Source organism: Anser brachyrhynchus (assembly GCF_964034855.1).
Source record: "Anser brachyrhynchus genome assembly, chromosome: 14".
Lineage (NCBI taxonomy): Eukaryota > Metazoa > Chordata > Aves > Anseriformes > Anatidae > Anser > Anser brachyrhynchus.
In genome coordinates, this window is record NC_137709.1 from 822671 (window position 1) to 846748 (window position 24078).

The window sequence follows — 24078 nt, forward strand, 5'->3', positions numbered from 1 at the left end:
TTGATCAAGCCAGGAGGTTTAAGAATCCCACAAGACTCGATACAATCTTACTAGCTGAATGCTTGTCAGTGTCTTATTTCTACACATCACGCATGATCCCATGATTTGTCTTTGTTCATGTCTTTCTACTGTGTTTTGTGGATCTTTAGAGGAAGTACATTGCTAAGCTTAGTTTAACTAGAACAATCTCTATTAAGTAAAATTTGTTCTGGATAGAAATGTGTCCCTGTTCAAAATCCGAGAAGATATTTATTATGATTCTTATTTCAGGGTCTGATAACCAGTAGAAATGTAGACATGCTCTTGTGTATTTATCCGGATATTCTTGTTCTTGGCTGAGTTTTTAACTCTCAAAGGGAAGAAAAATTCCCCGAGAAGAGACTGGATAATCAAAGCAGAGGTTCCGCACCTTGGAGGATTCTGTTGTAGAAGGCTGATGAAGTTAAGGTAGATGGTTACCTAAGCTGGGTGATGTGACCAGATTAGGATGCTAATTGTCTTGGCTGTCCTGTCGAGGTACTGTAACTTGGGGTGATTTAGATTAGCTAAATTAGGCATCTGGTCCCTCTCTACTGACCCCTTAGAGACCTTAGTGGTATCAACCTCCTATTTTAATGGTGAAATCCTGAATCTAATGATGTCAAGCTTTTCCATTTGTATTATTTAAAGCAAGGAGCTGGAGAGGTGAAAGGATAGGTAGTGAATAAATTAAGGAGATTCAGTGATGATTATGGGGTTTTTACCTACTAAAATCGTATTGCCAAAGGCTTTATTCCCTCTTCATGAAGTCTCTTTCTGGTGGTCTTGCTGGGGTGGGCCGGTGTTTGGAGGCCAGCAATGAGGCTTCCAAGGAAATTGCACAGAGATTCATTGGTTTACACGTACGATTTTGAACAGTGTCCCAAGAAACATCCTTTTTATTGCTTTGCCCTGAGCCTGAGATTGTTTACAAGTTCTTTTATAAAGTTTTGCCTGATAAAGGAAAACCGGTCGGAGCTCAGTGCTGCTGTGGCTGTGGTTTGCAAGTGGGCGCAGAGCAGTCTGCCCGCGCGTTCAGCTGGCCGTGTCTGGGTAAACTCAGAACCAGAAGCTGCACGGGGTCATCATGCTACATCAGTTTCATACTCTGACTCACAATAGACTTTTCTATGAAATAACATTGTGTTATTTCATTTGCTCTGTTGCCAGCTAATTAGCCTGATATGATTTCTGGACCACAGCAAGCACAAACAGCTGTTGTTTGCCTCTGCAGCACCATTGCTCTAGCTGCTTCTCAAGACTGTTTCCCACGTCCTTGCTTGCCTTGCCAACTTCTCACTAACGTTCACATCCTCCTCTGTTGTTCTGCCCTCGGTTCTCCTCCTGCCAGCTGTGTGAGTTCTGCTTCTCTCCGTCAGCCCTTCGTGTGGAGGACGCCTCGTGCGCAGCCCTGCCGGGACTCCTCCAGCAGAAGCGCTGTCCTACAGCCCGGCCCTGCCTGGACCCAGCCCTGCGTGACGTCCCCACAACAGCAGAGAAATCTCCCAGATTCGGGAGACTGGGTGGAAAGCATCAGTCCGGGGCAAAACTATGTATATAGAATGAAATGATTCACATTTGTCACTGGCATTAAATTGTGGGGCATCTAGTGAATGAACATTGTATAAACATTGAGGGGAATAGCAAGCTCCCTTGTCTGGATGATTAAGGAAGTAATTGGAGCAGGGAGGTAGACAATTTAAAGTGCAAATAGCCTGTGGAAGTCAAGACAGAGCAAGCAAAACCCCATGACCAATCCAAACTCAGAAGAAAACTACTGAGGGTACGCTGTTAGTCCAAATCCCGGGTTTCCTAGGAGATGAAAGGCATTTCAGATATGGCTAACGACTTGGTTCGTATTGCTCAGCTAAAATAACTCTCTCTGCCAGTCCCCAGCTGCTCCGGGCTTTTCCTTGGCTCCGTGGTAATGAACACGCATTCAACCAGAAAAGCAGATAGCGTGGCTCTCGCCCTGCCTTGCTCCTGGAGGTAGTTTGCTGCTTCAGAACTGGGTTTGAACTGAAATATGATTATCTGACAGCTCACATTATGCTCCATTGATTGCTTTTCCCTGATGACTAGAAGAGTTAATTTATTTCAACAGTGACACGATCAACATTTAACTTTAAATCTTAAAAAAAGAGTGAGAAGGCAGGGAAAGGATTAGGAACATTTTCCTTAGGTTAAGCCACTAAATTTCAAAGTTATGTAAGGACATGATCTGGAGTAAATCAAAATGAAAACGATATGAAATTTCTCATGTGCCATCTGCTTTAAATTTAGTCAGCACTTGCTGTCATCTAAAGCATGTAATTCTGGGTAGCATGGGTACTCAGAACACGTTGGTCTTACCCAACACAGCTGGGTATCACTCCGGAAGGGCGGCCTGGAGTCTAACGAGCCCTGCTGGGCCACTGGACGCTGCGTACGGTCAGCAGGATATGGCACGGCCCAGGATTTAGACATCTTTTGTACATCACAGCCTTAAGTGCAGGTATGAGATATAAATAATCTATTTAGCCTTAAAATTTTGGAAATTGTCACTCAAATCTGGCTTTGCATTCATGCTTTTAGTTTCAAAGGAGCGGCAAGAGGCTGTACCCAATTTTTGCTGGCTGTTCCCATAGCGATGTGCCCACCTCTGACCTGGCACAGGTTTGCATGCATGTACTTACATACGTACCCAGCATTTCTGCAATGTGTTCAAATGTTTGTCTTCTTTAAACAAAAGAAAGCAAATAAATGCAAAAAATTAAAACTGTATCTGAATGCTACTTTGGGGGTGACTCACAAACCCAGCGCCCCTTACTGCGAGTTACCTGTTTCAGATTATTTTATATTCCCTGGACATTTGGTTTGAGAGTTATGCATAACTCTGTTGGCTGATTTCACGGGATTTAGCGATTTCCTGTAGCTTTGTTATTAGCTCTTAAGAGTCTTAATTTAGCATTTTACTTGTGGTACACGGTCCTCAATGTGCCAACATAGGTCCTTAAAAGTGCATATATGCTGAGCCAAATGTGTATTTACATGCTTTAAAATGGAAGTGATGAGCTAGGAAATAAGGTCTGGCTGCAGAGGGGCCCAGGGCATGGCTGCCTGCGGCAGGGCTCAGCCGTTGGCACGGGTTTGGGACGTGTCTGTGGGATTCTCCAGGCTGCACCGCGGTGCTGGCATCGATGGGGAGCCTGGCGGGACAAAAAAAGCGGGGCTTGCTCGGTGACCGCAGGAGGTGCCAGAGTGTCACAGGAGAGGTGAAAGCTGACTTCGTATCTTTAGTGGTGATTTAAAAAAAAAAAGAATTTGCTGTATTTTGAGCTGAGCTCAGCTCTGTGTTTCAAATTTGTTGCAGATCCTTTTTGTTCTGTATTTTAATATATACCCTATGTATCAGTACAGATTTAACAGATGTTCTATATTCTGTATCAGCTGCGCTCATACAACAAATATTCTGTATTCTTCCCAGATATGCATTTAGTGTTGTATTCCCTGCACTTGATTCCCCTTGCTTTTGTTTGGTATTGTTTTACTTCTCCCTTTCCCTCCAATCTTTTCTTTCTTAACAGTAGTTGTATTTAAGGTAACCACAAATGCAATTGCCAGAAAACCCTTGGTGGTTGCTTAACTATGTACGTAGATGAACTGCGATAATAACGGACTAAAATGTTCCTTTTGTTGCCATTGTTGTAGGTCTTTGTGGTTTTAGTGTGGATCCTCAGCTCCGCAGGGCACTGCCAGCCCCTCGGCACAGCATCCTCCAACTCCTCCTCCTCCTGCTCCCCCCGGGCTGGGGCTGCTCGTTCTGCTCCGCGTTCGTGCTGGCACCTCCAGCTCCTGGGGACACAGGTTGGTGTGACACCGGGGTACGTGGGGTGACTGCGCAGACCTGGCAGCGTGGTGGCGGATGGTTTACATACTTACAGCCTCTGCAGATTAAGTAGTGCCATTCATCATAAAGCATTATCTGAATTTGTTACAGAAATGCTCCTAGCCACAGGGAATTTGCTTTATGACTTGAAGAGTGGCACGTCTTCCCGTGCCTATAGTAATGGCTGTCTGTTTCCTGAGCTTAGAGATCATTATCCAGCACTCTTTCATTCAGCATAACTTTTATGTCTAGCAAATTAAATTCCTGGACAAAATAATTACATGTAAATGCTGCTAGGCTATTATTCACAAGGGGCCAATTTTCTAGCCATTTGTTGGCATTTGAAATGTCAAATTTACGGCACTGTAGTACTTACAATGTATAGTTCAAAAATAGAATGTGGAAGGCTCCAATCTAGTCTGCCGATGTAAATTTTTAAGATAGCTGGACATCAGAGAGGGAAAATAAATTATCTAAGTTAAGCCAAATGGCTGCTTTATTCCAAATGCTCTTTGGTGTCTTTTCCATGCCCCCAAAAGTTGCTGAACTCCTGGCAGCCTGAGCTGCTGTTCCCGGGTCTCCACTCTAAGCTAGAGTTTTTCCAGACGTACTTCTCAGCAGGAAACCTGACTTTGCATCCAGTTAAACAGCCTTGCTGTTTCCTTTTCCCACCCGAGCTGGAGGTGAGGAAGGGAACTTTTTATTTTTGGTAGTCTAATGACCGATTTTATGTACAATTTTGCATTCGCCACCTAGCATAAGGAGCAAAGTTTGACCTAAGCTTATGCTACGTTACGAGCAGCTGTGCCATTGTCTGGAGAACCGTGCCATCGTCTCAGGGCACGGCCGGCTGTGGCTGCAGCCAGCTCTCCTTAAGCTTTTGTTGCACTTCCCCAGGAATCTCAGAGGTCTCTGCTCAGGTGGGGAGGACCTGCGTTGGTGCTGGCACAGGGGCAGCGTCCCAGCCTGGCCGCCCGATGGATCACAGCAGCTCTGCCGTGGCACTGCTGCCTCCTCTGGCTCGGGAGCCTCCTGTAAATTAAGATTAAAGAGCTGTATACGCATTTCACTTGATGCTATCTCCCGGTAAAGGTTTTGTTAACACAGACACCCACATGTTCCTGGTTTCTCTCACGGTACTGTTGGAAAAACAATCAATAGAAAGCCCTGCCGTCTCCTCCTAAGGTGGATGACTAATGAGTTGTAATTGCTCCCCAACCCTATAGGAAACTAACTTCATGAGGAGTTAAGGATTATCTAGCTGTATGTCCCTGGGAGGTTATTATTCTGGGAAATTAATTTAATTAGTTTAGACCTATTAGAAATATAGAGATAGCACTGAAGATTGGCAGGGCAAAGGCAGAGCAACACAGTTTTTTAAAAATTGTAAACGCTGTGAGTAAAAGGGCTAATTTTACGTTAACAACTGCTTCTGCCTCCTTTGGGGCTTTATTGTTCTGAAAATAAAATTCTGCGATGAACTTGAGGGCAAACAGCTTTATTCTCCTCCGTGCCTGCACGCTGTGCCTTCAGCGCGGGGCCTGGCTGCAGCCAGCCGCAGTGGGCGCACGTGGGCCGGGGGGGCCGGGGGGGCCGGGGCGCGCTGTGCCCCTGCAAAGGGGAGCTCTGGGCTCCGCCACGTCCTCTCCTGGGTGGCCGTGAGCGGATGCAAGAGGAGACCAAGGCTCTGATTCTCCTCTCTGATGTCCCCCCTGATACTCACCTGTCCCCGGCTGGTTTCAGCTCTCAAAACTCGCAGAGCAAGAGGGGTCTCTGCTGCGTGGTGACCCTCCATGTCTCCTCTGATGCACTTGTCCCATCTTGTTTACTTATTAATAGGATAAAATCTAACTATGCCTGTAGATAGCTATATTGGAATACAGCAATTTGGTGCCGTGCTAGGTAATGAGCTTAGTGCCTAAATGAGCGCGGTGTCTCATCCAGACAGGAGCAGCACTATTCCCCCAGGGTGTGCTTACAGAGTGAGCCCTGTCGATGACAGAGAAATCTTACAAATACTCGTTAAGCTTGCATCAGCCTTGAAGACTGCAGTATTGGCACGGCACGGTGTGCTCGGCGGGGCTGCGTGGTTAACCCGCGGGTTACCGAGGGTGGGTGCGCTCCCATCTGCTGAGCGAGCGGCCCCATCCCGCCCCAAATGGCACCGCTGGTGCCAGGGGCACCTTCCCCAGCAGCTGTAACCCTGCTTGCAGGCTTGTAAAACAGGGCGAGCTCTCCGCTCGTGCATGGGAAAGCGTTCGCTTCCCCAAGACGCTTAGGTGTGCATGCTGACGCTTTGGTGCTTGCTGCCCAGGGCTGCATCCGCCACAGCCAGGGCCGGGAGGTGCAGCCGGGAGGTTTGGGGTGCCCAGGGCGTTGTGCCTTACTAATGGGGGAGCGCGGTACCTCTGCTCCTCCGTGGGGAGCGTTGGGAAAATAGCGAAAAATATTATTCGTAATTATTTTTAAAACATATGTATCTGTGACATAGCGTATGTTCCCAAGGAAAAATACTGAGAGCACTGCTGCTTGTGAATTTCCCACCAACACTGCTCGGGGGAAATCTGCTCTTTGATGGAAGTCTCTCTGCTGGGTCTCACCTCCCATGGGGAGCCCCTCTGCCCAGAGGAACGCCCCCGAAAGGGGGTGCATCTTTGCCTAAATATTGCGACTTGTGGCAGAGCGGTTCTGTTTGGGCTGAAGCTGAGGCCAGCCTTGTATTGCGGGGCGAGAGGACCCGGTGCAGCCCGGCTCTGCCCCGCGCACCAAGAGGACGAGTGGGAGGAAGGGGCCAGCCCCAGTGCCGGGGGTCCCGGCAAGCCCCTGTCATCCTCCTGCCGGGCAGGGAGAACTCGTGCCCGTGCGGGTTGTGAGGGCTGCCGGGGCCCTGCGCGCTGAGCACTAATTGTGCCAAGAAAATAACAAGTTTGGGAGTTGTTTGTGTTTCCGGTAGGAGATTTATGCAGCACGCTCAGGACGGGTTTATCTCAGCAAGTGGGGAGATAGGCCCTGAAATGGATTTTCATGCTTAAAGCTTCCAAACACAAGCGCTGTGCAGCTTTCAGTCTGTTTTGCAAATCCTTATCATCCAACAGCTATTGCTTGTGAAGTGGAGCAAAAAATGAAACCCACCGAGGAGCGGGTGGCAGGGCTCCTGCTGGTTCGCTTGGCCCTGCTTTGTCCTGGGAGGACACGTGTGCACGTCTCACAGAAGCCTCCAGAACAGGATCTGCATATAAAAATTAGTTTGTGAGTTCAGCCTTCTAGGAGCTAAGTTCATTGTGCTTCTGCTCCTTGTGAGTTGTTAACAGACAGTTTGCTTCTTGGGTTCTTCACAATTATTTCGTGTCTCAATATTTTATTTATTTGGTAAGCGAATTATGATTTATCAAAGTATCAATTTATTTAAGACAGAAGACTGGAAATCCAGGAGTCCATCACTTTTTAAATGTTACCGCAAACCTCACCTCTTAAAACTGAGAGGGTGTGTTGTGTTGGATATTTTGCAGGCAATTGACTCAAAACTAAGACAATTTTGCAGATAGTTTAAGTTTCATTGTACTCTCATTGTTGTCTGGAAAACTGCTTTAATGTTTTGTTAAAAGCTCTGCTTGTTGCGTCCTGCCCTGCCTGCTCAGAGGGTCTGTATCCTTCTTTTAGGCGCGTGTTAACATCCTTATCCATGGACACCAGGGCACTTCATTATCACATTAAATTATTCAAATCCTGTGTATCAGACTTTCAAAATTATGTACATAGTAATAGCAAATGATTAAGATCCTATGGAAGTACAAGATAATTTTTTGTAAGTAAACCTTATGCAAAATTTCTCAATAGATGGGCTCTACTCAGGAAAAGAGGGATTTCTGATTCCACCAATGATGATTACATTTGTTTAACACAGACGAAAAAGACTTTCAGTTTATCAAGTGGCTTAAAGCTTCCATGGGGTCCATGTAAATGGTTGGAAAGTAGGTCAGTGTGGCTTTGCACATTGCACAATTATGATGCACTTGTGTGTGAATTCAATTACAGAACTGTAAAAGCTTATAGGGAAAGCTGTGTCGTATGCAAGCTCTTTGGCGTGCTCTCTTTTGCTTTAATCTCTCCAAGCTGGTGAGGCTGGGGAGAGCTTAATTAAAGCCGGTGAAAGTAATTCTGAAAAACACGAGCCCGTGGAGCGCCTGGATCTGCTGCGCGTTCTGGCCTGCTAGCCGGTCTCCTCACCATATGCTTTCCTCCGTTTCCCCTGCCTGATTCCCAGGGAGGGTGACAGGACCAAAATATTGGCCACCTCCTGGATACCCCTCCCTGTCGGGCAGGAGCTGAGCCGGGGCTGCCCAGCCGGGGGCTGCCGAACGCTCCTGCCCTGCAGGCAGCAGGGTGCCGGGGCTGTGCGGGGCTCTGCCCGCGCTGCCCCGTGGTCCCATCGCTGTGGGCTTGTGCTGGCAGCCCTGTGGGCAGAGCGGCTCAAGTGGGGACCTGCCGGGAGGGCTCCGTCCATCACAACCTGTCCTCGAACGCCCGGCTGGCAGCTGGCTGCAGCCGGTCCTGTTCCTTCCTAAAATCCCGTGGGCACGAGCAGTGGTGGAGCGCACACCTCCAGCAGAGTCGGCTTCTGATCCCTAATAGTCTGTGTGTCTGGATTGCTGCTCCAAGTCCTTGAGCAAGACAAGTGCTGAAAGAGGGGGGTTTGAACTCGGGAGGAGAGAGCGTTTAATGAGGGAAGGCGGACGGGGCGGCAGCCTGGTACTGAAGGCAGGGAGCTGCGGATGACAGCATGGTGGAGAGCAGGAGCCGGTGTTCGGAGGGCTTTCCTTTCTCTCAGAAATGGAGAAGATTAGAGATGTGCTGTGATAAAAGAGGGAGAAGTGAGGCTTCTCCAGCAGCAGCAGTGTTTCCAGCAAGCACCTTAGTCACAAAAGCAGCAGCATCTGTCCTCTCCCCCTACCACTTTTCCTGCTCCTCCGACAACCGCTGCCACTAAATTATCCTGTCCTCTCCTGTTACTGGTTATTGAGTGTTTGGATAAGATGGATTCAAATTATATGCATGTTCAAAGAGAGAAGATAAAACTAGACTGCAGCATATTTTATGGCTTTTATAAAATTTTGATGTATGTTGTTGAAATAGATGGAAAGCCACCACCACAGCTTGAGGGCAGAGCTCTTCTTTGAGAACCTTACTGCTGAATTAATGCAGTCAAATAGTTAGTGGAAAGCAAGCATGTGCAGTTAAGATTGGAAAAATAAATGTTTTATTTTTATATATGGGCTGCCAAGTCAGAGGACACCCGATTAAAAAATTGTGATTTTGGTGCATCTCTAAGGTTGTGCCATTAGTATGTATAACTCAGATCCGTACAGCTTCTCATTGCAAACTGGGAAGGCAGAGTAGCAGAAAAATGGGAAGAGCAGGAAAGGGAAGCAAAGCAAAGATAGCCCAAACTATATTGCATTTTGAGTGTGTGTATGGATTTTTAAGTGTAAGCTTAAAATGTGCTTTTCGTAGTACCCGATTTTTCTGTGGGACTGACACCTTCTTAATTTTATTGTCAGCTGTCAGGTGCAATTATTTTGTCTGTCCATCTGCCCAGAGATCTCTTGGTGCACCAGGTTGGAACAGCAGCTCCTGCACAGGAACAAGTTGCACTTTCACGCACTGCTATTTGAGACCTAGGATTTATCTGAATGGAGAAGCCACTCAGAATCCCAATTTTCTTTGTATTAAGCACCGCAAATAAACTCCAGGTAAGGATTAAGGCTGCTTCTCGCTACCCCTAGCAAGGAGCGTGCAGTTCTTGCTCGCCCACTGACCAAGGCTGTGCTTGTGGGACTCATCCTGCTGCCACCTGCAGTGAGTGGGAAGCTCTTTGCTGGGGGTAATGTATGTACTGAGCTTTGAAATGACACAGGGCAGAGGAGTCCTGCAAAATCAGTCAGTCCTGCGACTCTTTGCGATATGTCCGTGCTTTGTTTCGGTACAAAGGCATTGTACCAAATGTTTATCCACAGCTGCATGCTGAAAGCTTCTGAATGAATGAGTCTGACTTCTTTTATGGATTCAGCATTAATCTGTCAATATTATTTACATACCTATCTGATGTGACATGGCTTTGAGTCTAGCATGACTCCTTCACTAAAGGCCTACAATTACCTCCAGATAACCTTCTTTTATTCCTTGTTTTATTCATGACTTTGACATTTCTGGTTGATGTGCTTCAAGCTTCACTTGGGTTTTGAGGAAGCAAATTTTTGTGCCTTGGTATAATGATTGCATCGTATTAGTATTCAACATACATGCATGGGATTGCGGCTGTATAGTTAAGGTAATGTCAAATAAGAAGGTTGACACGTTGCCAACCTTGCAGGCATTTTGTTCTTCAGAGTTGATCTCCTGACTTTAACAGCTTCATTCCAGGAGCGCTCTTCTCAGGGTTGTGTTCTGTAATATTTATTTGTGTTTTGACAGGCAGGTGCCAGATGGACTCTTGGGTCTAAGGTATCTCATGGAGTCCCAAGTTCTCTAGACTTATAAACTTATGTTCCCTGAATTGGTCCCTAATTACTCTCTCATAGTATCTCTTTCTCCAGCACATCACAGAGCATATTTTTTGGACCTAATAAGATATCTACATTCAATATTCAGTATATCTGAATATCATCATACTTAACCCACTTTAGGCATCACAAAGACTAGAATCATATTTTTTGCAGTTTTACTAGGAATTGCTTGAAACATCACACCTACAAATAAATAGGCATTAATTTATCTAATGTATTTGCATGTTGTCATCATACAAGAACTTACACATACACAACGCATACATGCTCAGTTGTTTGGTTGCACATAGAAATTATGTGGTTATGTGTGCATATGGATTTGTGACAGCTACTACATGCTTGTTTTAGGAAAAGAAGAACTGGAAATAAAATCCTTGCAAATGTATACAAACTCCTGAAGAGCAGGAAGAGCTCAAAAAAAGAGCTTTGCAGTCTGAAAAGAGTAGAGGAGCATGTGCATGCTTTCTCTTACACGGACACGTACATGAGCCACTTAATTGGCTCTACAAGAATTATTAAGATAGATATCTCTTGGTTGTGTTTTCATCTCTAAACTAACAATCCAACCATTTGCATAATCTCCATCACTGTAGCAGAAATGTGACTGCCACCATGCAAGGTTAGCATGAATTGCTGAGGATTTGCCACAATACATTATGCAATTTTTGTTGTGGTTTTAATGAATAAATTCCAGAGAAGGCTGTTATTAATTAAGCTACAATATGGCATAGTCAGCTAGCAGTGAGAAGATGCTAACTTGGTCTGAAGGACCCATCTGTGGAACTTTCTCTTTCAGAACCGCAGCCCAGTTGTCGCCATACAGCAGAGGGAATCTTTGGCAGCGTTTCAGTGCGTCATTATGCCAGAAAGGTGCCTTTGGAAGACAGAAATAAATTGGAAGCATGGGGATTCATTGTGAAATGCCTGCCAGAGGTAGGTAGCATGGGGACAAGACACAGTCCAATATATTACAGTCTTGGGTGTGAATAGATGAAAAAAACTCCAAGCATATGCTCAGCTACTCTCCATATGAATAACAGTTTCTAATTTGCTCAACACGTCTCTAATAGCCCTGGCAGTCTCTCTTTTCATAATTAACATCTTCATTTTGTTGCTTTCTAAAGGTGCGACGTATTCAGGCTCAGAGGAGCTCAGCCCCTCGGTGCCAGCGGTGGGCAGTGTGGGAAAGGGCGACCCTTCCTGTGCCCTGGGCCAGCCGAGCCAGCAGCAGCGCGGCTCCCCTGGGGCCCTCTGGCCCCGTGGCATCGCCTGCAGCCTGCCGCCTGCGGTGAAAAAGCTTAGAAAAAGTGTAGATGAATATAGACTGTGCCTTTTGTATGTGTGTACTATTGATTGGGTATATTTTAGCTCCTTGTTGGCATAGCTTATGAAACTGCCCTATTTCATCACTGTAGTGACTAAAACAACCGCTAACACAAATCGTGTTACTTGGGCTGTTATTGTTGGATCCTGCAAGGAGTGGAAGCACAGTGTTTTTACTCTTAGTTTCTTGTTGCTGTTAAAGTTACGGGCACCAGCCCTGTGCAGCCTTGCTTCTGGAGAACTTTAAATCTCAGCTTTGCCTCTTATTTTGTATGTAAACAACACCCAGAGGTGAATGCCACCGAAGCATGGGAGTTTCCTGATGCAGATTTGTGTATGTGATCCAAATCTAATTGAATCCATCCTTATTTAGTCAGGAGTAGAAACTAAGTTGCGAAGAGCCGAGATCTGTCTCTTGTCCCTTACCTGCTGTAGGATTTGTCTGGTTTGGCAGAACGAGGGCTGGTTGTGGATCCGTATGCACAGATGCAGTAGCACCTTTGACAGCGAGCAGTCCCTGCCTGTGAGACATTTGTCACGTACAGATTGCCTGCACAAGGACAGCTCTGTTACATAGCATATGAACACAAACACATTTTCTGAAAGCAATTGTATGCATATCATGTTTATCCCCCTAAACTAAAGCGTATATATTCAGAATCATTCCTGGGGAATGCATTTTAAATCTCGTTTTCAGAAAACGAAATGTTCCCGAGGTGTCTGTGGCCTGACGCTGGCAGCAGGCCCCGCCGGGCCACAGGGCCTGTGGCACCCGCCAGGCGCCATTTTGCTCGCCCCCCTTTCACTGCCCTGGAGGCCATTTAGTGTGCAAATATTCAGCAGTTAGGAAAGCAACTTGGATTAAGCACTCAGTTACCCTCTTCTCCACTGGGTAGCAGAGCAACACACAATTTGTGCCATTTATCTGGGCTGCAGAGCACGTGGGAAGCCAGGGGCGCGTGCGGCAGTGGTGCTGCAGCCCCAGCAGCGTGGCTCTCCCGGCGGGACGGGGCCTGGCCCCCTCGCTGGAGACCCTGGCCAGCAGGGCAGGACGAGGCGGTGATACCTGGGGCACAGGGGGAGTGTGTTGGCCCTTCTGGGGGTGCTGCTGCCCAAGACCCAGGCTGCGGATCTGCCTCGGCGCTGATCGTGCCCCAGCCCTGTGCTGCCTCGCTGCAGGGAAGCTGGCTGCGTGAATTATCCCCAGAACACAAAAGTTATTTCCCTCTCACAGCTTCTCCTATCTGTGTGACCTAGGTACTGACTCAGAGCACATGCAGAAAGCCACAGGAGTAAAAAAACAAACAAACAAACAAAAAAACACAGCAAAACAACAAAAAACACCACATATCTATTTAAATAATGAAATAATGAAAGTTGATTACCATTTTAAGCCCTTTATCATGTAGAGGCATTTCAAGCTCAGACACCCTACTCATCTCCAGCAGTGAGATAACTATAAAGGCTTTTCCTGCCTACCCTGCAGTTTGACAGTACTGGAGTTTCAGGCAATTAAAATCACTTCACATGTCTCTAGTGTACCTGTTAGTCTCTGTATTCTCATGCCAACATGATTCAGACTTGAAACAGCAAATTACCTTGTTTGGAGGAGGTGTTTTATGGGTTCTTTTACTTAATTGCTGCAAGGTGAATATTTCAGTTGGATTAATTTAACTAAATGACACTTGAGTTACTATATTGCTTTGGGACAGAGACAAGGAAAGGCCCCTGTGCCAGTACCTGATGCAGATAAAACACTTTTTTTTTTTCTATCCTTTAAAATAAAGCTGCAGCCTTTCCTGCGAGTACTTCCTGAGCAGATTATGAATACCCTGGAGATGCATGTCCCAGACATCTATCGTTTAGGACCAGCATCCCTTGCACGTTTGGCTGTGTGCATCTCAGGCAGGCACTGTGACCCTGAAAAACACAGCAGGGCTGGGGCACGTGCATCGAGCTTGGGTAGCAGCTAAAGGTGGTGCAAAGTTCTTCCTTCTCTGGGACTTCAGCGTGTATGTAAAATGTGAGCGTCGTTTGAATTCTTGACTAAAAGAAGGTATTGTATTTATGCGTTCCCAAATAGTAATGCCTTTATGCAATTATGTCCGTGCTTGAGCTAAACTCCAGCTCCAGAGGCAACCCCGAGCTCTGTGGCCAGCCGTGTCCGTGCAGCACAAACCGGGGCCGTCGGCTGGCAGGACCCCGTGGGCAGCGCTGACGCTGCGCGGTTCAGCTGGTCTCTGTGGTCTGGTGCTGTGTGTGAGAGGCCTGTCAGCCCTAGAGGTGAGAAGAGTGCACTTTGTTAAGTTAGATTCTTTTTTTCCCTTCCTGAATACTTAATGAAAGCTCTGTGGAGGAGCTCCAGCTCTCCTTGGGAGATGGCTGTATTGTCCTAGCACAAACAGACCCCAGGGGCACGTAGCTCAAAGTCCTCCTGGAAGGCAGGTGGGAGTGTGCACACCCACGCGTTTCAGCCTGAATTTGGCATCCTGCAGACATCCAGCTCCTGCAGCACTGCCAGCAGCACCGCGAGCCCCGTGCAAGCGGCTCATTCCTCACGGGAGGCAGTGTCACCCCCAGGGTGATGGATCCGGCGGCAGCTGCCTGCCCCAGAGATGCTATCACAGAATGACAGACTCCAGTTTGTGATTGATCACACAGAAACCCCAAATGACAGGCTTGGTGAAGCCTGATAAAGAGAACTTGGGCAAAGAAAAGAGGGGGGAAAGATAATACTTATTAAAATAAGGGACATTAAAATAATAATGTCCCGTAACACTACGCTTCTTCAGTTGCCTCCAATTTTTTCCACAGAAGTAAAGCAATTTTCAGTTGTCCTTACTTTCCCCAGAGTGCCACAGCAGACATTTATGGCTGAATAAATATATTCTCCCCTGCAACCTCCGTTTGTGTTTTGCTCTCTTCAGCAACTGCACATCTGTTTCTGCCGAGCAATCACCTGTGTGTGATGCAGAAAGCACAGGAGTGACTTCACTGTGAGCAACAAGAGCAAGAGCTGGGGTGAGCTGGACTCTGGGAATCTATGAAGATGGACTACATTTTTGGCATAACATCACTGACAAGAATGTCTTGGGAGCTACAAAACAATTTACAAAATACACCAAGGTATGAAACATTATTAATTTTTCAGTGTTCCCCACCCCTGTATTTTGGGTGAAATCTCTCTAAACCTCCCTCCCAAGAAATGATAGAGAGAGAAACCCCTTCAGCTCGGTGTTCCCAGATGGGAGTGGCTGAAAGCAGAGGCTTGAACATTGCTCTGCCCTATTCCAGAGGCTTGCTGGGGGTGCCGAAACCAGCCATGGACAGATCATCCTAGGTACAGAGCCACACGACCAGAATCTTGTATCCAACATCTGACATGGGCAGGCATGGCATCGCTGCTGCTGCCATGTGAACGGCCCTTCCTCTGCCTGGGGTTTTCGCATCTCTCTCTAGTTACTGTTTTCTTGAACTGAAGATCGAAATGCAGCTGCTGGACAACAGCTCTGGGAAGATGTCCTGTCTTCTCTGGTGGATTTCCTCAGTAGGGAGCTGCGTGATGTGGTGTATCTGGGCACAAAAAGTTAAAGAGGGCCAGGGCGCTGCTTGTCCTTCCTCCTGTGCCTGGAGGAAGATGGCAGGCCCTGCTGCTCTGACAGTGCTTGACACAGATTTGGCAACGGATAGCAGGGAAGTTCAGTGTGCATTTGGTATTTCTTTAGTTGGCTTTGAAAGCTGTACATTCAAAACAGTGAAAGCAATGGGCCCAGCTGCACAATACTAATTTTGTGTTGCCACTTCATTTAGATAAATTACTCCTGTGAGTTACTAATAAAAACAAATGTTAGCTTGTGTCAGAATTAGTGAACAGTTCTGATAACAGGAGCATCTATTTTTAGTTTTCTATTAACCCAGTTCAGCCTAACATCAAGTTGTATTAAACTTAGAAGACACAAATAGGATCCATGCTGGTTAGTTATTTGCCTTGAAACATGCCAAAAGCATCTCTTCTGCTTCGCGTAGCAGGTGGGATAAATGTGTAGCTGAAAGGCAAGTTATCTGTCTAGTCCCAAGCAACTCTTATCATCCGGTGCGTTAGTAGCGGGCGTTGAAGCATTAAGTAGGGCAGCAGGCTCAAACCAAGGAATGAGCATAGCAGAGGGCCGCCAAAGACGTGGACCAAGGAACCCGCCCTACAAAGAGCGTTTTCCACAGCTGGAACAGCTGCGTTTGGCTGGCTGCACGGCACAGCTCATAGAAAAGCAGGCAGCCCGAGGCACTTGTGGACGGTGCTGGGAAGGTTTTGGCATGGCAGATGCCGTCTCTGCAGACGGAGGCACGTTATTAGGGACGTGTTAGCATCTGTTTTTGAACATTTCTGCCACTGATGCTAGAGGAGGAAATCGCACCTGGGAAGCTGAACGCCTGGTCCTGTGTCAGCAGTGCTGAATGCCAGAGGCACAGCACCGTCGGTGTCATCCTTCCCAGGTGTGTTTGCCCTACCAGTGCTGGGGTGTGGGGGTAGAGAACGGCCGTGGGCTCTTGTGCTGGCTTCTTGAGAAACTGAGGCCCAAACAACATGATTTGGTGTTTACCTAATGAAGTTTTTTGCTGTTTATTGGAAAATTTGTTCAATTATCTCAAAGGTTACTGTTTAGAATTTATATCATATGAAGTTACATATTCTCCCAGAGCAACGTAAGAAGAAACACAATGTAAACAGAAAAATCCAGACCTAGTTTAGTTTCGCTTAGTTTAGAGCAGAGAGAATGTGCTTGATGATAATTCTTGAGAAGTTTTGCAAGTTTTTTTTTACTGACTCCCTTTTTCACCCTTTTCCAAATTTTTAGATTTTATCAACTAATTTTATTTTATCAACTAACAGTAGCTTTGACATTAAGTGCATTGCTAAAACAATTAGCATGCACAATTAAATCTCTACTTATACTAATTTTTCTCTTCATGGGAAGAATTTTATTTCAGCTCCTCATTATTTTAAAGCAATCTGCAGAAAAAGTATCATTAGGAAAATTAGGCTGATGGCATTTGGGGCGAGCTAAACGCACTGTTAAGCAAATCAGAAATTAGTGTAAATTTCTTTCATTTGACTTCATTTGCTGTGGATCAAGTTTGATACTAATGATGAAAAACAGGTCAAGCTTTTAAAAACATTGAGGTCTTTCTGCACAACAAAACTGAGTAAAAGTGCAAAAGTAAAACCTGGATTTTTTTTTCATGATCTAAGCTGGAATATTTTTAATAATTCTTTTTTCTGTTGAAACCAAGGTGCAGTCTTGTCTCAGAGAACATCACACGTACATGAAGAGCCTTTCAATGTCTCAGAAACAGGGCAAGGTATGCTTTGTGTGTGCCAGCAGAAGGCAGAGGGACTTTGGCGGAGCTGTGCATATCCACATCTGCCTGGTGCCAAGATCAGGTTTTTGTTCACTGTGCTGCTCCAAAAGTGCAGAAAAAGAAGTGGATGAGTTTAGTCCAGCATGATAAATGATATTTGGGATCATTTTTACCTAATGACTTGTATTTTGCTGCTTCACACTGAGCTCAGATGTTGCTGCATTGTGGAATGCTCACTGAGTCTTTGTTTTAGTGTAAAACCACTTCCTCTGTGGCACAACTGCTCCTTGCCCTTTGGAAGTGCATGGCTTCTGTGTATTGTGAAAAGGCTCAGTACCTGGATTGTGTCCTGTGATGTGATAAATATATAAAGGGTAGGAGAGAAAAGAGAAGAAATTAAATGCCACAATTCTACAGTTACTTGTATACCTGTCTAATAGCAGTTGGAGTATTCAGGGTAGAAAATTAGATGTCATCGGTACACTTGGAGAAGTACGGAAATGTATCCTGTGCGCATTAAAGCACCAAGGAATATGGAGAAGCTGCTGCTGACTAGCAAAATAGCAATCAATAGATAATACAAAAGGAGAAGAGAACAAACCTACAAGCAAACCAACCAACCAACCAAAAACAAAACCAAAACCAACAGAAGAATACAGAACCCCGAGAGCACTCCTGAAATTTTGCTATTTGTAGAATCACTTAACGTGGTGCTTGGTTGCATCAATGTCCTCTGTCAGAACATTTTTGCATCAGAAACCAATGCATTATTTACAATGTAAATGATCATTTTGTATTTATTCAAAAGCCTTTTCAATTGTGCTTTGTTAAATCATGAGTAAAGCCCTGAAGACAGAAGTCTCTGGACAGACTGTGCTGCATGCTGCTGCAGCTCATGCCCTCTTCCTCTGAAGTCAGCAAAAGCCACAGCAGGAGAACACAAGAATACCTGGGCCCTTTTCTGTGCTTGTCTGATAAGGTCCTAAGTGTATCAGGTGCTACGGCAAAATGCTGGAAGGTTCTGAAGAGCTGGTGGTTTCAGCGGAAGTGTGAGTACTTGGAAGATACGTGGACTGGTGGTACTAAAACCCCATCTCACTCCTATGAGCTGGAGCTGAGAGAAGGTGATCCCATGCAGGAGGTGCAATTGAAGGTAAGACTGAGAAAGGGTTGAAGATGAAGCAGAAGATAAGTTCCGTGCTCAGAATCTCCTGATCAAAGACAGCCAAATACTGAAAGTTTGCTTCACTGTATTTTCCTTCCCGCCTTTCACTGGATGTGAATGAACAGGGAAATCTTCTATATACTCCCTCAGTGTATAAAAAAGATGTGCTTTGATTTGAGAATGGGATGCCGTTTTGACTGGAATGGTAGGAAGCATGTCAGTAGTTTAACAGTTGTAAAATTAGAAGGAAAGAAAACCCCAAAGAGATGAGAAAATAACTCGTATTAAAGCAATAGAATAGTTTTATGCTATAACAGCATTCTGTGCAGCTTAAAGCAGCTCAAAGCAATGCTCTTCACACAGTATCTGCCAAATCCTATCAGGAGTGTAAAGTGACATTATGAAGTCTCCAGATGTATTTTCATGTCATTGGGCTGATTTGTGTCATTTGATGAATTGCACGTTTGTAAAGTCAATGTTATTCACCCTGTGTATTTTGCTTTTGTCAAAGTTCTCTGCTACAGACAATAGCAATTCATATAAGAGTTATCACTTCATTAGATCTTACCATCACCTTATTTAAAAAAATTCATTTTCCAGTAGTCTTGGTATAAAAGATTAATGGGGTACAGGAAGATACATTAGGTGAATTCTCTTTAATTTTGCTTAATCACATCTGCTATTTTTTTAAACACGAGGCAAAAGGGAAAATTAAATCTGTGTGAGAGGCACAGGACAAACTCTTGTTCTCTTGCTCATGGCAGTTGAGCCCAGGACGGGTCCGTTAACCCCTGATGTGACTGGGGGATGGCTCAATCCCAGCCTGCCTGGGCTGGACACGTCGTAGGCGACTTCAGCTTGATCCTGTGTTACCCCTTAGGGCTTCTCCAGCTCCTTTCAAGGCAGAGAATGGGCAGGTGTGCTGAACTCGAGGCTCTGAGGAGTACTCACAGGTGGTGAGATGAACCCACTTCTGTTGAGCTCTAGGTGAGACGTGCACCTGGGTTGCCAGGAAGGACTCTGTTCGTGTAGGCACTCTGGTGCAGTGATAGATGGGGTTTTGTCTTCAGTAGATGCATGCAATAATTAATCCTGTGAAGGCTTAGAAACCAGAAAAATGTCTGCAGCAGGACATTGAGTGGGAATGCTTTTCAAATTCTCTTGATAGGTGCTGGTGATTTTTAACTGTATTGAATTATTTAGACGGAGCCTTTTGGTCCTCCAGGATCTGTGCTGAAAGTGCTGTGGTAGGCATTATTCCTCTAATTTGAACAATGACCTTGCACGTGAGGAACAACTGCCTGTTGCAGCTTGTTGCCATAGGTAAAATTATTCTGGCAAACACAAGATAAAAAGAAGAGCATCTTAGTAGTAATATAACTTGTGACAGTGAGTTGTTTACAGGTTTAATGATAGCTTACAGATCAATGTACATTGCAGGAAGTCTCGTTCATCATAGTTTTGACTTGATCGTTACCTTGTGGCAAGTTCTCCACACCTTTCTGAAAACCCTCTGCACCCCCCCAGCAATTCCCCTTGAGCAGCGCCTCCACGATGCGACCACCTCACACCTCACTCTGGTTGGTACCCTTCTTGAAAGTGTTATTAATCTGTTGACTTTTGAATGTGCTGTGAAATCAAAAGTGACTCTGCTACTGTTGCTACATTTACGTTAATGTATTAACATAAGTATTAATAAGTACTGGACTGCATGTGGCAAATCTGACTCACTGACTGGGATTCTTCAAGGTCTTGATTGACAAAGACTATCCTTCCTAATTTCCTGGTTTTAAAAACAGAAATAGTAATAAATAAATAAAAACCTGTTTCTTCTGATCATGTGTTCTTTTAGACAAATTATTTCTTGACTTATTTTTTCTTGAAGCTTATCAGCTTTTGCATTTCATTTTCAAGTTTTATTTATTTTTTTTGCCTTAGGTCTTGTTAGGTAAGCTGACTTTGAGAGGAACGTTTATCAGCTCTATTTTAGTTTTGTATGAAAAGTTTAGTGGCTTTTCTGATGACCCAGCATAATGTCTTCCTCATTTATTAAAAAAAAAAAAAGAAAGCCCATAAAATAGAGTTAAAAAGGACAATCCTAAATTCTATTTGCTTTGTCTTTTGTCTTATCCTTCCTCTCCTCTCCTCTCCTCTCCTCTCCTCTCCTCTCCTCTCCTCTCCTCTCCTCTCCTCTCCTCTCCTCTCCTCTCCTCTCCTCTCCTCTCCTCTCCTCTCCTCTCCTCTCCTCTCCTCTCCTCTCCTCTCCTCTCCTCTCCTCTCCTCTCCTCTCCTCTCCTCTCCTCTCCTCTCCTCTCCTCTCCTCTCCTCTCCTCTCCTCTCCTCTCCTCTCCTCTCCTCTCCTCTCCTCTCCTCTCCTCTCCTCTCCTCTCCTCTCCTCTCCTCTCCTCTCCTCTCCTCTCCTCTCCTCTCCTCTTCTTTTCCCACACCATACAATACTTCTATTAGATACTGTATTTGATCACACATAACAGTGAGTTTTATCAATCATATGAATTAAGTAATAACACTGAGCAGCTATTTGCTCTATTCTGGCTAATTTTTCATAGTGGTATAGGATTTTAATAGCCTCACTTGAGCTGTACTGCATAGTTAAGAACACATCTGCTGAAGAATAAGTCATCCATTTGAATAGTCTAAATAAATAGATTTGGTCCTGTATTGTAATTAACTCAAGTTTTCAAATTTGTGTTTGTTATTCCAAAAAGGGAGAACAGAATGAAAATTTCAGAAATGTGTCATAGTATAATTAAATATATTTATGGCTGTATCTATCCATCTCTTTGTCTATCAAAACCTGCATCCTTTCCTTCCTCTAGAGCAGCATAAGACTTGTTAGTGCTTTCTACACCAGTGTTTTAAAACTTTGGCTGGGCCATTGCAGTCGTAAGCTGGCAGATGTTAGGAAGGGGGAAAAAAAAACAAAACAACTTGTACAGTGACTTTACTGTCAATGAACTGAAGCAGATGAGGTTTGTCAGACCACTTTTTGTGTGTGTGTGTTTGTGTGTGGGGGGGAAGTAGTACCAAATTGAAATGTATCATCTTGACCTGACTCTCACAGGAAAGCCTTTGAAATACCTAAAGACAAACGCGGATCAGTTACTTGTCCTGTAAGATGCAAAGAGAGAGAGAGAGTGGTGCATCACTGCTGTTTCCTGAAGCTGAAGTGTTGAGGACATATATCAAATCCATGTAATGGAGGAGCATCACATGGGAAACGCAGCCTTCAAGAGAGATTTTAATGGTAGGTTAAATTCTAGTTCTAAGAGTGATAGTTGAATGAAAGTACAACATAATTATGGATTACAGGTATTAAGTTGCAGAGCAATTGCAGTTGTCTCTCAATATACATTTCTTGTCATCCTCTACTGGGGCTCTGCTCCTCCTGCCAGTTCTGGGAAGAAGGAGATGATTCAAAGAGCAGCTAAAATGATTAAAGCTAGGATGGGATTTATGAGGAAAGATTAAAGAATTAAATATGTATAGGCTGGCTAAATGATGACTTAAGGGGAAGTATAACTTTTTATGAGTGTTTGAAGGTTACAAATATAAAGGATTGGAAGAACCATTCAGCATGGCACAAGCAGAATTGCAAAGAGTAATGTGGTGATGCTAAGAAAAAGTAAATTTTCAAATGCCAGTGATACCATTTGATCACTTTTATGTAAAGAAAAAAAACAAAACCATGTGGAAATGACAGGAATGTAGGAATGTCTTCAGTTCTCAGGTTCTTAGGTTTTTAGTTGCTACACTTCTCACAGGAACGCAGCCAGCTTGCTGATGCAGCGCTTGGCTGAGGTGCACAGCGACATTTCCTGCCTGCAACAAGAGAGAAGGTGTAGTTAGATGCACTGCAGAAGAACTCTAGCAAATGGAGACAGGGTTGAATTTCATTGGTCTTCTATCAAAAGAACAACTGCGTGTGGGGAAAACCCCACTGCTGCCTGCATCTACCTTCCTCTCTGAAGCTGTTGTGAGGGAACCTGTTTTCTCACTGGTTTTGATACATGGATAAAATCTATTCCTAGGGTGCAAAGTGGGAATTTCGTTGTATATAAAAGTGGTAGATGCTGGGTGGAAAATGGACGAGATTAAAGACCTTGTTTGTCCTTGGATCTGAGTTACAGACTATGGCACGTTCCCAGGCTGTAGACTAGATGAGCAAGATTGATTAGAAAAGATGCCAGATTAACTAAGGTAGAACTAAAAGGAATTAACATGAGAAAAGACTGCCTGGCTCATGGAGATCAGCTCGGCAGTCACAGGCCAGGCTGTCTGGAAGGCTCTAGGAAGCACCCAAAGAAGTATCTGCACTGATGAAGAGCTTATTGTTGTCTTTGTCTTAATGTTTATGTATTTCATGTCATAATCAGAGGTGCCATATTGCCTGTACTAAGAAATGTGAAGTTCTACACACTGGTTGCAAGTTGAAAAATATCACGTCATTAGTAAAGATAGAAAATCTTGTCATTTTGCTAGTTGAGACCTATAGCATTAAGTAGGTTACAGAAAACAGTTGAGAAGTTATAATCCATACTGCATCACATCACCCCAAACTGTGTGACTGTGTGGCTTGGGCTTTCATTTGTTGTCTTTTGCTCTTTTTCTGAGATGATCTAAAGGAGACATATATATACATATATTTTTGATATGGGCTTAACCTTCGTATGAGGAATCATTTCTATTTCAAAACCCAAGTGTTATACTGGTTGAACACCAAGCAGGTTTTTTTCAATTACCTTAATACACTTTCCCAAAGCACTTCTTTTTCTAGGTAATTTGTTTTTATATCTCACCCAGAACTCTGAAAATGCAGGGAGGCCTTCTTATTGTTATCCTTGAGTGATGACCCCGAGTTAAACAGCATCAACTAAATATCTGCAAGGTGGCTGAGAACAAGTTTCTGAAGACTGTTCTGGGAAGCGATGGTGGGGTTGGCACCGCAGGAGCAGAGCTGGGGCAAGTGTCCTGGCACAACTCCTCCAGCCCCTTCTCACACAAAGCAGTGCGCTTACTTTGGACAGCACTGTGCCCCCATGTCCCCAGGGGGGACAGAGTGCTAACAAGCTGGTACCCAGCATCACCAGCATAGAGCCCGAGGTGGGACCTGGGACCTGACCCTCATTTTCCTAAAGATTTAAACTAAAATGAGAGCCAGCTTTGCCAGATTGCCACCTTCAGATTAACTATCCTGAGGCAGACAATATTTTGTTGCTCTGTAGGGGAATTAGATTCATATATTAGACAAGAAAATCATGTAGCACCCTTTAGGAGCTTCTCTAGGTTTTATTTTGGGATGTATATATATATACATATATATTTTGGGATGTGTGTGTATATATATATATATATGTATGTATATATAAAAGAATATATGAAAACCAGAGGAAGTATTCTTATTAACTAGCTAGGTTGAAATATGGTTGTGTTGACAACACATAATAAGATACAGACATTTCAACTAAAAAAACAAAAACAAAACACACAAAAATCAAATTATTTCCCAAAGATAGGCATCATGGATGAAATTGCCTCCATACGTCACACTAATTAAAGTCTGTGAGATTTGCTGTGACTGTCAGCTGGTATTTACTTTTCTGCTTAACTGTCTGATAATGGTGCTGAATTAACCAAACAGATGATCTTTTGATTTCTTTGCATGCCTATGTCATGTCTTACACTGACAGGTATCTTTTCTGACCATTTCATCAAAACACAAGCACTGAAAAGTTACAGTGGATTTAGTGTTTTTTTTTTGTTTT

At 44.6% G+C, this 24078-nt stretch overlaps 1 long non-coding RNA gene across 1 annotated transcript in view; it reads left to right on the top strand.

Moving 5' to 3' along the window:
- LOC308177516 overlaps positions 1–24078 on the top strand; it is a 74862-nt gene that overhangs the window by 45054 nt on the left and 5730 nt on the right. Inside the window, exons 6-12 of the long non-coding RNA XR_013939182.1 lie at positions 3709–3864; positions 9445–9636; positions 11246–11382; positions 11574–14055; positions 14700–14898; positions 17062–19875; positions 21378–21560. This is a non-coding gene — a long non-coding RNA (uncharacterized lncRNA). The remainder of the gene's footprint in view (positions 1–3708; positions 3865–9444; positions 9637–11245; positions 11383–11573; positions 14056–14699; positions 14899–17061; positions 19876–21377; positions 21561–24078) is intronic.